An 11,226-nucleotide genomic window follows, 5' to 3' on the forward strand; every position below is an offset into this window, starting at 1 on the left:
TCCCTGATGTAAACTACAATTATGTTTAGGCAAACTTCATAAATCAAAGCTACATGCCAATGCTGGAAGTGTTAATCAGTTACTTAACCATCCAAACATGAGTAATATAGTGATTTGTAGTGGCGTAAATATTAGTACATAAATTTGCAGCTAAAATTTCAGACATTTAATCTGGAGCTGAAGGTTCAGACACAATTTATGCCAAATTCATGTTTTCCATGTTTATCTTCTAAAGTGGATTACAATTACTGTGCTAAACTTAAAATAATATTTTATATGGGGATGTCATAAAAGAGACACAAACTGTAATATGGAAAAAAAAATTCTCATTTGATTTAAAGCAGCATCTTGGTGAGAAATGATTCAAGTGTTATCTAATCTCAGTCATTTGAAACCAAACTGAATTTTATTTAGTACATACTCAATTATGGTCTTTGGGGATAAATAAAAATACAGACTGCAACTGAATAGTATTATTTCACTTATCCAGCATCAACAGACGTGTCTCCAACCCGTTTTTTTCACCAGATGTGTGTTGTTCTAAATCATTCTATTTGAATTCAGTCTCACAGTTTTGCATTTTCCTTGTTGTTTTCTTTTCACAGCCTGCATTTTGTGCTGGACGCACCGTCGCTCATTTTATTTTGGTTATTTTAATGACTACATTTTTTTTTTTCATAACTGCACCCAAATTCAGTCATCTTTCCATGCCCAAAGGACAAATTCATTTTCAGTTTTCTGAACCGGCCTTGCGTATAAATTAGGGAATAAATAGATTATGTATATGGTGATATTTAAGAATATTTACCGTAGTTCAGTGATTGGTTTTGTGATCGTGTTATTGGACTTGCGGCTGCATGTCTTAGACCAGGGGTGTCAAACTCCCTTTGGTCTGCGGGCCGAATACAGCTTAATTTGAGATCAAGCGGGCCAGACCAGTAAACTCATTGCAAAATTACATAGAACTAACAATAAGCCCACTTTTTTTCCTTTGTATTAATCACTAATACTAATAATTAGTGCAAAGAATGAGTGTGTGTGTGTTTCTTTCGGCTTGTCCCTTTCGGGGTCACCACAGCGTGTCATCTCAGATGAACGCATATATATGTTTGGCACAATTTTTACGCCGGATGCCCTTCCTGACGCAACCCTAAATTATCAAAATGTTTATTAACAGAATTTTCCTTTTACATTATGAACAATATATTATGAACAAGAGAATAACATAAGAACATAAATAAAGCATGTGCAATTTTAACAACACTTTTACACAGTTAAACATATATTTAAGTGTCTTGTACATAAAACTGATCACAGAAATAGTAACAATGTTCCAAAAACATTTAGTACTAGCCTTGTGGAACTTAAAAACACTGTTTTTCAACATCTGGAAAGCAATTTGAACAAATGAATAACTTTCACAGCAATTATTCGTCTTGCTTGGAATTTGCCCTTGAAACTTGACATCGTTTATCCTGCACAAGTGCATCAATATGAGGCATCATGTCCTGAGAAGCAGCCAATTTCAGAATATCATTCAAATGCTTATGTGTGAGCTTTGAGCGCAGCTTTGTTTTATTAATGTTCATTAGTGAGAAAACTTGCTCACAAAGGTAGGTTGTCCCAAACATGGACAATGTTTTAGCAGCTAGTGCTGTCAACGCGGGATAGCCTGGTAGGAGGTACTTGTAAAATGTGTCCAAGCTTACAGAGGCAAATCTGTCCTTCAGTTCTACATCACACTGCAAATCAATGATTTCAAGTTGCATGGCAACGGGCAAATCAGAAGCTTTGACTGTGAATGGTGAGCAAAAAACTGCAAAATCTCTTTCGAGTTTGCTAAAAACCTGAAATCTTTTCTCAAATTCCATCAACAGCCCTGAAATCTTCTCTTTGTACCGTTTCACGTCAGAATTAACGCTTGCTGCGCACATATCTTTTAAACAGGGAAAATGAGCAGGGTCACCGCTTGCCACCTGCGTCTCCCATAACCCGAGCTTTAACTTGAATGCACATATGCTGTCATAATACTGTGTTACGATTTTTTTGCGTCCCTGCAACATTTTGTTAAGAATATTCAAGTGCTCAGTGATGTCAACCATAAACCCAAGGTCCTGCAGCCACAGATGGCACTGTAATTCCTGAACAGGTTTCCCTTTTTTCTCCATGAATTGTCCGATTTCATCACGTAAATCAAAGAAGCGCTTTAGCACAGCACCTCTGCTTAACCATCGTACGTTCGTGTGATAAGGCACACCATGGATAATGTTACAGTCACTGAGAAAGCTGTCAAATTGACGATGATTGAGACTTCTGGCTCGGATGAAATTAACAGTTCGGACAACCACCTCCATGACGTGATCCATTCTTAGCGATTTGCTGCATAATGCCTCCTGATGCTAAATGCAATGAAATGTCCAAAAATTACCTCCCCCATTTGCGGCTTGTACTTTATCTCTGAACTTTGTCACAACACCTGCCTTTTTACCGATGATTGACGGCGCACCATCAGTAGCCAGGCTTACGGCGCGTGACCAGTCCGCTCCGACTCTGTCCAGCTCTCCGACGACGGAGCTGAAAATGTCCTCGCTGTTGTGGTGTCGATCATCGGCACCAGCTCGAGAAACTCCTCTGACATTCAAAGTCTTGTCAACTCCACGAATGAATATGGCCAGTTGAGCGACGTCCGTGATATCAGTACTCTCATCAATCGCAACAGAAAATGCCACAAATGACCCCACTTTGCGTTTTAGTTGGTGGTCCAAATCTGCAGAGAGTTCCGAAATCCTGTCTGCCACGGTATTTCTTGTCAAGCTTATATTGGCGAAAGCATGTCGTTTCTCAGGACACACAATTTCAGCAGCCATCAGCAAGCAGTTTTTGATGAATTCTCCATCACTGTACGGCTTTGATGCCATTGCTATTTGGCTCGCAATTAGGTAGCTGGCTTTCACCGCAGCATCACTGGCTTCTCGGCTCCGGGTGAAAACACATTGCTGTTTCTTCAGACGCGCCATCATTTCATTTACCTTCTGTTTTCTCAATTCTCCATGCAAACTGTTGTATTTTTCACCATGCTGAGTTTCGTAATGGCGCCGAATATTGTATTCTTTAAGCACCGAAACTTGCTGCTGGCACACCAGGCACACGGGTTTCCCATTCACCTCCGTGAACATATAAGAACATGTCCATTTTTCTTGAAAAGTCCGACACTCTGTGTCTACTTTTCTCCTTTTTGACAAAGACATTTTGCTGATGAGGGTGCGAGGCAAACGGAAAAGTAGATAATGCAATTGTCGCCAATAGACGCTGTACAGACGTTCAATTTTACCAGGTCAAGGTGGTCCTAGTTCCGCCGCAGTGTTGCTTTCATGTTGTCTGCACGTACTAAAACACTGCGCCCCCTAGCGGATAATACAAGAACTACAAATTTTAAAGAAAATTCATATTTTTTTTAATACAATGCAGCTTTCTTCCCCGGGCCGTACCAAACCACCAGATGGGCCGGATCCGGCCCGCGGGCCGTATGTTTGACACCCCTGCCTTAGTGTGTTATGCAGTGCCTGTGTGCAATGCATTCTTTCTTTTTTTTAAATCCAGGGGTTTTGATGTCGGGAAGTTTACTTGAAGCGAATATGTAAATCACTGTGCATTGTTTTTGGAATATTTGTTGTGGGGTGCTTTGAGGTGGTGTCATTTTTCTTCCTTTTCTTCTTTGTTTTGACTACTGTGATTGCTGTTATTGTTTTCCTTTTGGAGTTGATTTCTATGCTCACTTGCGGATATGGCCCAGGTTGAGGATGACATACTGGATTGGATTTGGTTGGGGGTTGTTTGGGGATGGGAGAAGCCCTCTTATTCGGTTTCTCATAATTGTATGATTACCCCATTATTAATGAATGTAAATAGTGTACTTTTTTCTTAATTTTGTCTTTCTTTTTATTTATTTATAGATAAATATGTGTGGGGGGGGAGTAAGAATAACAGTGATCCAATCAGAACTTCTCATCTTATTTACATATCAAAAATGTATGCAAAATCTCAGTGTCTGGATTGCCAGGCATAAAAGACCAAGTAGAAGTGGTTGAAAAAGGGCGTTCTGGGCATTTCCAATCCAAATTTTCTCGCTAACTTGATGAAAGGTAATCAAAGACAGTGAAAAATATATATTTGTGTTATTTTTTTGATGCATTGAATGTGTAAATTATGTTCGTATTTTCTTTTGTGTATCTGTCTTCTACTGTGGCTCCATCTATGTTTTTTAGTTTCCTCCCTGTTCTGGCTGTGCTGGTCCCCGACGTGGCACGCACATGCAGCAGTTGGTGGAGGCCCACACCTGCACCTCCTTCCAAGTAATCACGGCCTATACAAATAGGACTAAATGTACGTTCTGGCCTTTGCCAGATCACTGCCTCATGCCTCATTCCCGCACTCTCCTGATTCCATTCCTGCTCTCCCATGTACCAATCCCTGCTTGCCGACTGGCCTGCCTTTTATGCCTCACAACTTCATTACTAGTGCTTCCGTGGACTGCCTGTTTGAGTGTCGACACTGGACTGAATTTCCATTTCCCGAACCTCCTCTGCGTCTCCAGAGTTGTGCATTTGGGTCCAACCCCGTGTTCTGGTCATGACAGAACAATCTGGCCATAACATGGACCGAGCCGACTCACCTGCGTTCCGTCAGTCCCTGCAGATCCAAGGAAGATGTATCGCCGAGCAGGAAGCCACTCTCCGGGTGACTAATCACAGTTTATAGGAGATATGTGCTCGGCTGGACTCCTGGTTCACATCCATGTCCAGTGCTACCGGCGCCAGTCTAAGTCCGTCCGAGTCTGTTCCTCTGCAGGTTGCTGATACCCAACGGACCGTGTGTTTGCCACTCTCCCAGCCCGAGCAGTTCTCCTGAGACTCGGGTAAGATTAAGCCCTTTCTTGCCCAGTGTGATCTCCGTGATGGAGAGGGCAGAAGCCTGGGGCACAGCCAAATGGAGCCGGGGTTCTGATACATGTTGCACCTGGGCCTCCTTTGTGGGAGCAACGACTCAGGTATTTCAATACGCATCTCCGGAACGTGACGCGGTAGCTTCGTTGATCTCGCTCCGGCAGGGGCAACGCTGAGTCACAGATTATGTGATTGAGTTTTGCATCAAAACAGCAGAAATCGGGTGGAATGAAGGAGCACTCCTCGATGCGTTCTTCTAGAGGCTGTCGCCTGTGATTCAATACCGCCTCATCGCAGTGGAACTGCCTACGAACCTGGACTCGGTTCACCCTTGCCTTGAGGATAAACCAGAGCCTCGCAATACAGTGAGCCGCCCTACAGAACCTCACGACTGCACACCGCTCTCCAACCAGGTCAGGTTGATGGGATGGAGCCCATGCAAGTTGAGGGGGTCAACGGCTCCCCCGAGGAGCAGCAACGTCACCGGCTAGAGGGTCGATGTTACTATTGCAGACGGCTGGGCCACCTCGTGACTTGTTGTCCTGTCAAGCCCGCATCACCTGCATTTAGGGTATCCACAACGGTGAGTTTAAACTACACCACAGGCAGTTTGACACGGTCCCTGCTTCATGTGACACTAAGTGCAGGCAGACATTTATGTACGGCGTTTATTGAGTCCGGGTCAGACGCAAACCTTCTGAACCCAGCAGTAGTCAACTTATTGGGCTTGGGAACATTTAGGACACAGCGTCTCCGGCACACTTATGCGGCTAACGGCTAAGTTTTTGTGCTGAATAACCCACCACACTCAGACTATGGACATGACATTCCCTGACGCACAGACCAAACACTTGAGTTTCCACGTCTTCGACACCCTTAACAGTCATGTCGTTCTGGGGAGCCCTTGGATCAAGCAGCATAACCCCGTCATTGACTGGCCCTCCGGCCAAATCAAATCATGGGGCTCAAAATGTGGTGTCAGATCCCTCACATTCCCCTGAAAAAGGGGACCCGCCGGTCGGTCCGGTATTACCGCGGGACTCGCAGCGGGAGCTGGACTTGTCTGTAGTGCTTCCCTGCTACTTTGATTTGAAAGAGGTGTTCTCTGAAGCAAAGGCTAAGTTTCTTCCGCCTCACCGAGCGTATGACTGTGCCATTGAATTGCTGCCTGGCACCTCACACCCATGGGGGAGACTCTTCTTTCTTACAGGCCCAGAACACCAAGCCATGAGGGGACTATGTGGAGGAGTCACTGGCGGAAGGCCTCATCTGACCCTCGTCTTCACCCACCGGAGCTGGTTTCTTCTTTGTTGAAAAAAAGAACACAACCCTGTGCCCCTGCCTCGACTACTGGGGCCTGAATGACATCACGGTAAAGAACAGGCACCCACTTCCCCTAATTTCCCCAGCCTTCGAGCTGCTGCACGGAGCTTGAATTTTATCCAAATTGGACTTGCAGAACGCATACAACCTGGTGCGCATTAGGGAGGGGAACGAGTGGAAAACGACCTTTAACATGCCCACGGGCCACGTCGGGCACTTAGTCATGCCGTTTGGACTCACCAATGGACTAGCGGTATTCCAGAATTTCGTAGACGATATTCTGTGCGAGATGCTTAATAGGCATGTTTTCATCTATCTCAATGACATTCTGATTTTTTCACCAGACGAGGACTCACATGTTGGGCACGTCTGGATCGTGCTGCAGCATCACCTATACATCAAAGCAGAGAAATGTGAATTTCACCAGGCCTTCATCACATTCCTGGGTTTTGTCCTAGCAGAGGGGGAAATTCGCATGGATCCTGGCAAGATCGAGGCCGTCCTGCAGTGGCCCACTCCTACGAACCGCAAAGAGGTGCAGAGATTCATTGGATTATCTAACTTCTCCCGCAACTTTATTATGGAACTTTTGCACCATTGCGGCCCCCTAGCACGTGCTCACCTCTCCCCACAATTTCTTTGATTGGAATCCAGCCTGCCAGGCGGCTTTCGGGAACCTTAAGGCCGGCATTCCCGTCAGCCCTGCACCTCATCCTGCCTGACCCGAGAGACTGTTTATCATCGAGGTGGATGCATCGGATTCTCCTAGAGGACCCCCAGCGATGATAGACTACACCCCTGCACCTTTCTCTCCAAGACGCTGACTCTAGCGGAACGCAACAGGTCCCGTTCCTGGTGCTAATGGACCATAAGAACCTCAAGTATCTCAAGGGCGCCAAGAGACAAAATGCATGGCAAGCGAGGTGGGAACTCTTTTTTACTCAATTCCGTTTCACGATCTCTATCAGACCAGGGACCAAGAATGGGAAGCGCGATGCTCTGTCGCGGATACACTAGGGGAATGAACCGAGCTCAGCCACGCCCCGATTCTCCCCAACACCTGCTTTGTCTCCGTCTTCACTTGGGAGATCGAGACCAAAGTGATGGAGGCCCTGAAAAGACTCCCCCAGCCCGGCAGGATTTGTCGTGCCCCTACTGAGGGGGAAGGTAATAGACTGTGCCCACACAAATCGTACCATGTGTCACCCGGGCATGGCCAAGACCCAGTCGGTGGTGGGACAATGCTTTTGGTGGCCAAAACTTAAGGAAGACATACAAGAGTACGTTAATGCGTGCCTGGTTTGCACGGCCAATAAACCCTCTTGACAGTAGCCCACAGGGGAGCTACGTCCGCTGTCTGTTCCCCAGCGTCCATATCCCTGGATTTTGTGACTGGTCTCCTGATTTCACAAGGTCCCACCGCCGTTCTCTCGGTTGTGGACCAGTTCTTTAAGATGGTCTACTTCATCCCCCTGCCAAAGATCCCCTCTGCTAAACAGACCGCCGAGCTCTTGTTGGACAAGATATTCCAATACCACGGCTTGTTCTTATAGGAGCCACGGCAAGCCTGACCTTGGACCACCACCCAGAGTCCAACGGCCAGACTGAATGAGTCAAACAAGACTTGGAAACCGGTCTCCGATGCCTGGCTTCTCACGACCACAGCACCTGGAGTCGGCAGCTCAGCTGGGTGGAGTACGCACCCAACTCCCTCCCTTCAGCATCTACAGGTATGTCGCCCTTCCATGTAGTACATGACTACCCTCCTTCTCTCTTCCCGTCTCTAGACACCAACTCCCTGGTGCCATCAGCGTTGGCCGTAATAAGACTTTGCAAGCTAACCTGGGAGAAGCCAGAAGAATGCTGCTACAGATGGAACGCACCTACAAAGCCGCTCCGGACTGTAAGAGGAGGAGGGCACCAGACTATGAAATTGGACAGCGCATCTGTCTATCAACAAGAGGGCTCCAACTCCAGATGGAGTCCCGCAAGCTGGCTCCCAGGTTCATTGGACCATTCCCTGTCACTAAGGTGGTTAACCTGGTCGCCGTATCTTTTCCCAAGGTCGCTGTGGGTCCACGCGAACTTTCATGTGAGCCTGCTCAAGTCGGCTTGGCGCTTGACCCATTGGTCCCCCCATGGTTGTTGGAGGCCTGGTCTATGCTGTGCACCGGCTCCTGTCGTCCTGCCATCGGGGAAGGGGAGTCCAGTACCTGTTGGACTGGAATGGCTACGGCCCTGAAGAAAGGTCTTGGATCCCGTCCCGCTTCGTGGTCAATCCCAACCTCATCAAAGATTTTCATGCCTCCCATCCTGAAGTGCCTGGGGCGTCTGGGGCCAGCCGTTAAGGGGTGGGGTACTGTTGTGGCCCTGCCGGTCCCTGTCCAGGCTGTGCCGATCCCTGATGTGCCACACACATGCAGCAATCATCGTTCCAAGTAATCATGGCCTATATAAATAAGACCACACGTACGGTCTGGTCTTTGCCAGATCGCTGCCTCATGCCTCGTTCCTGCACACTCCTAATTCCATTCCTGCTCTCCCGTGTTCCAACCCTGCCTGCCTACTGACGTTCCTTTCATGCCTGCCAATTTCATTACTGCTGGTTCCATGGACTACCTGTTTGATCCTCGACACTGAATAAACATGTTTCCCGAACCGCCTCTGTGTCTTGTGAATTGTGCATTTGTGTCCAACCACGTGTTCTGGTCGTGACAACTTTATTTGCTTTGGCAGTCGTAATTATTTTTTGTTTGTACCATGTCTTCCACTTTGACCTGATTTCTTGGTTAGATTCTTTTCCTCAAATTTGTTGTCTATTTAGAGACCCAAGATTCAGCCTTAAACGCTTCATTACAGTTAAGAAGATGAATAGGATGCTCCTATGAAATTAGTTTGTTTTTGTTCTGATGGATGGAAGTAGTTGCAAAAATAGAGTTGCAATCCACTACTGCATGATAAAATGTAACCAAACCTTCACTCGATTTATATTCTGAGGGCCACTAGTCCCACATGGTGATTGTGCACCTATAAATATAGCCATTATACAAAAGTTTGTATCGTACCTGGCTTACAGAATACACACATAAGCATATACACATACATGTGACCATATAAAAAGAAAAAAAATAATTCTTAGGAAAATAAATTCACATTCTACTCTTCCAACTGGTTGTTTGACTAAATTTGAAATGCAACCAAATGGTTAAGAAAAGCAGCTTTACAGAAAACTTTAATGTTGAAAACCTCCATTTTAGAGAGAGAAGGTAGAGTTGAAGAGGAAAGTGTGAAGGACCAGGAAGTGGCAATGATTACTAAGGAGGAAGTCAGAAAGGCACTACAAAGGATGAAAAATGGAAAGGTAGTTGGTCCTGATTACATACCGGTAGAGGTATGGAAGCAATTTGGAGAGATGGCTGTGGAGTTTTTGACCAACTTATTCAACAGAATACTTGCGGGCGAAAAGATCCCTGAAGAATGGAGGAAAAGTGTTGTAGTTCCTATTAAGAACAAAGGGGATGTTCAGAGCTGTGGGAACTATAGAGGAATAAAGTTGATGAGCCACACAATGAAGTTATGGGAAAGAGTAGTGGAGGCTAGACTCAGGACAGAAGTAAGTATCTGCGCGCAACAGTATGGTTTCATGCCTAGAAAGAGTACCACAGATGCATTATTTGCCTTGAGGATGCTAGTGAAAAAGTACAGAGAAGGTCAGAAGGAGCTACATTGTGTCTTTGTGGATCTAGAGAAAGCCTATGACAGAGTACCAAGAGAGGAACTGTGGTACTGCATGCGTAAGTCTGGTGTGGCAGAGAAGTATGTTAAAATAGTACAGTACATGTATGATGGCAGCAAATATTTAGGGTCAACAATCCAGAGCAATGGTGAGTTTGGTAAGGAAGTGAAGAAACGGGTCCAAGCACGTTGGAACAGCTGGCGAAAGGTGTCTGGTGTGTTATTTGACAGAAGAGTCTCTGCTAGGATGAAGGGCAAAGTTTACAAAACAGTGGTGAGGCCGGCCACGATGTACGGATTAGAGACAGTGGCAGTGAAGAAACAACAGGAAGCAGAACTGGAGGTGGCAGAAATGAAGATGTTGAGGTTCTCGCTTGGAGTGACCAGGTTGGATAGGATTAGAAATTAGCTCATTAGAGGGACAGCCAAAGTTGGATGTTTTGCTGACAAGGTTTGAGAGAGCAGACTTCAATGGTTTGGACATGTTCAGAGGCGAGAGAGTGAGTATATTTGTGGCAGGGTGCTGAGGATGGAGCTGCCAGGCAAAAGAGCGACAGGAAGACCAAAGAGAAGGTTTATGGATGTGGTGAGGGAAGACATGAGGGCAGTTGGGGTTAGCGAGGAAGATGCAGAAGATTAGGCTAAGATGGCAAAAGATGACACGCTGTGGCGACCCCTAACGGGACAAGCCAAAAGGAAAAGAAGAAGAATTTAGGCACTCCAAGTTGCCAATTCCTTCTCCCCGCCAGCTTCCCACACGACTATTGCACCTATGGAAACACCTTGTCTCTTTGTCAGTGAAAACAGAACAAAAAGCCCCGAGCTTCCGTATCCAAGGTTTTTATAGCTTTTTGGTGGAACATTCTGGAAAATGTTGGCTGAATCTACGCCTAGTGGGAAGGGCCTCCTTTGGTTCATCCTATTGGGCCCTATTTGCCATTCCTGGCTTGACTTGTCACACCCTTCTTTAGCTTCACTCAAGTTTGTCATTCTCCCTTTAATTAATAAATGCATCTTTTAAAAATATAACCACAACTCGCGTTCGGTTTCACCCTAGTTTTGAACAATAGCATAAATGTATCAACATTCTTGTGAATACAATTCTCTCATGCATTCTCAGGCTTGTTTTAGTTGGTTGCTCATCATGTGTTGCCTTGTCTGAGAGAGACAGCCATACACAGGTTATATTCTTTTCACAAAGCTGTTTCAAAGCATTTTATTTTTT

General features: G+C 45.8%; 1 long non-coding RNA gene across 3 annotated transcripts; it reads left to right on the forward strand.

The window, feature by feature from the left end:
• Positions 1 to 4,506: 4,506 nt before the first annotated feature.
• LOC133501045 (uncharacterized) lies at positions 4,507 to 8,893 on the forward strand. Of its 3 annotated transcripts, none has more exons than XR_009795086.1 (6): positions 4,507 to 4,737; positions 4,849 to 4,915; positions 5,204 to 6,315; positions 6,403 to 6,519; positions 6,611 to 6,801; positions 6,921 to 8,893. It is a non-coding gene; the product is annotated as an uncharacterized LOC133501045 (long non-coding RNA). The 3 variants fall into 3 exon arrangements; XR_009795085.1 differs by lacking the exon at positions 4,507 to 4,737 and having other exon boundaries at positions 4,738 to 5,047; positions 5,157 to 6,315; positions 6,921 to 7,961; positions 8,054 to 8,893; XR_009795084.1 differs by lacking the exon at positions 4,507 to 4,737 and having other exon boundaries at positions 4,738 to 5,047; positions 5,157 to 6,315.
• Positions 8,894 to 11,226: the final 2,333 nt, after the last annotated feature.

The sequence above is a fragment of the Syngnathoides biaculeatus genome, chromosome 5 (assembly GCF_019802595.1).
Source record: "Syngnathoides biaculeatus isolate LvHL_M chromosome 5, ASM1980259v1, whole genome shotgun sequence".
NCBI lineage: Eukaryota > Metazoa > Chordata > Actinopteri > Syngnathiformes > Syngnathidae > Syngnathoides > Syngnathoides biaculeatus.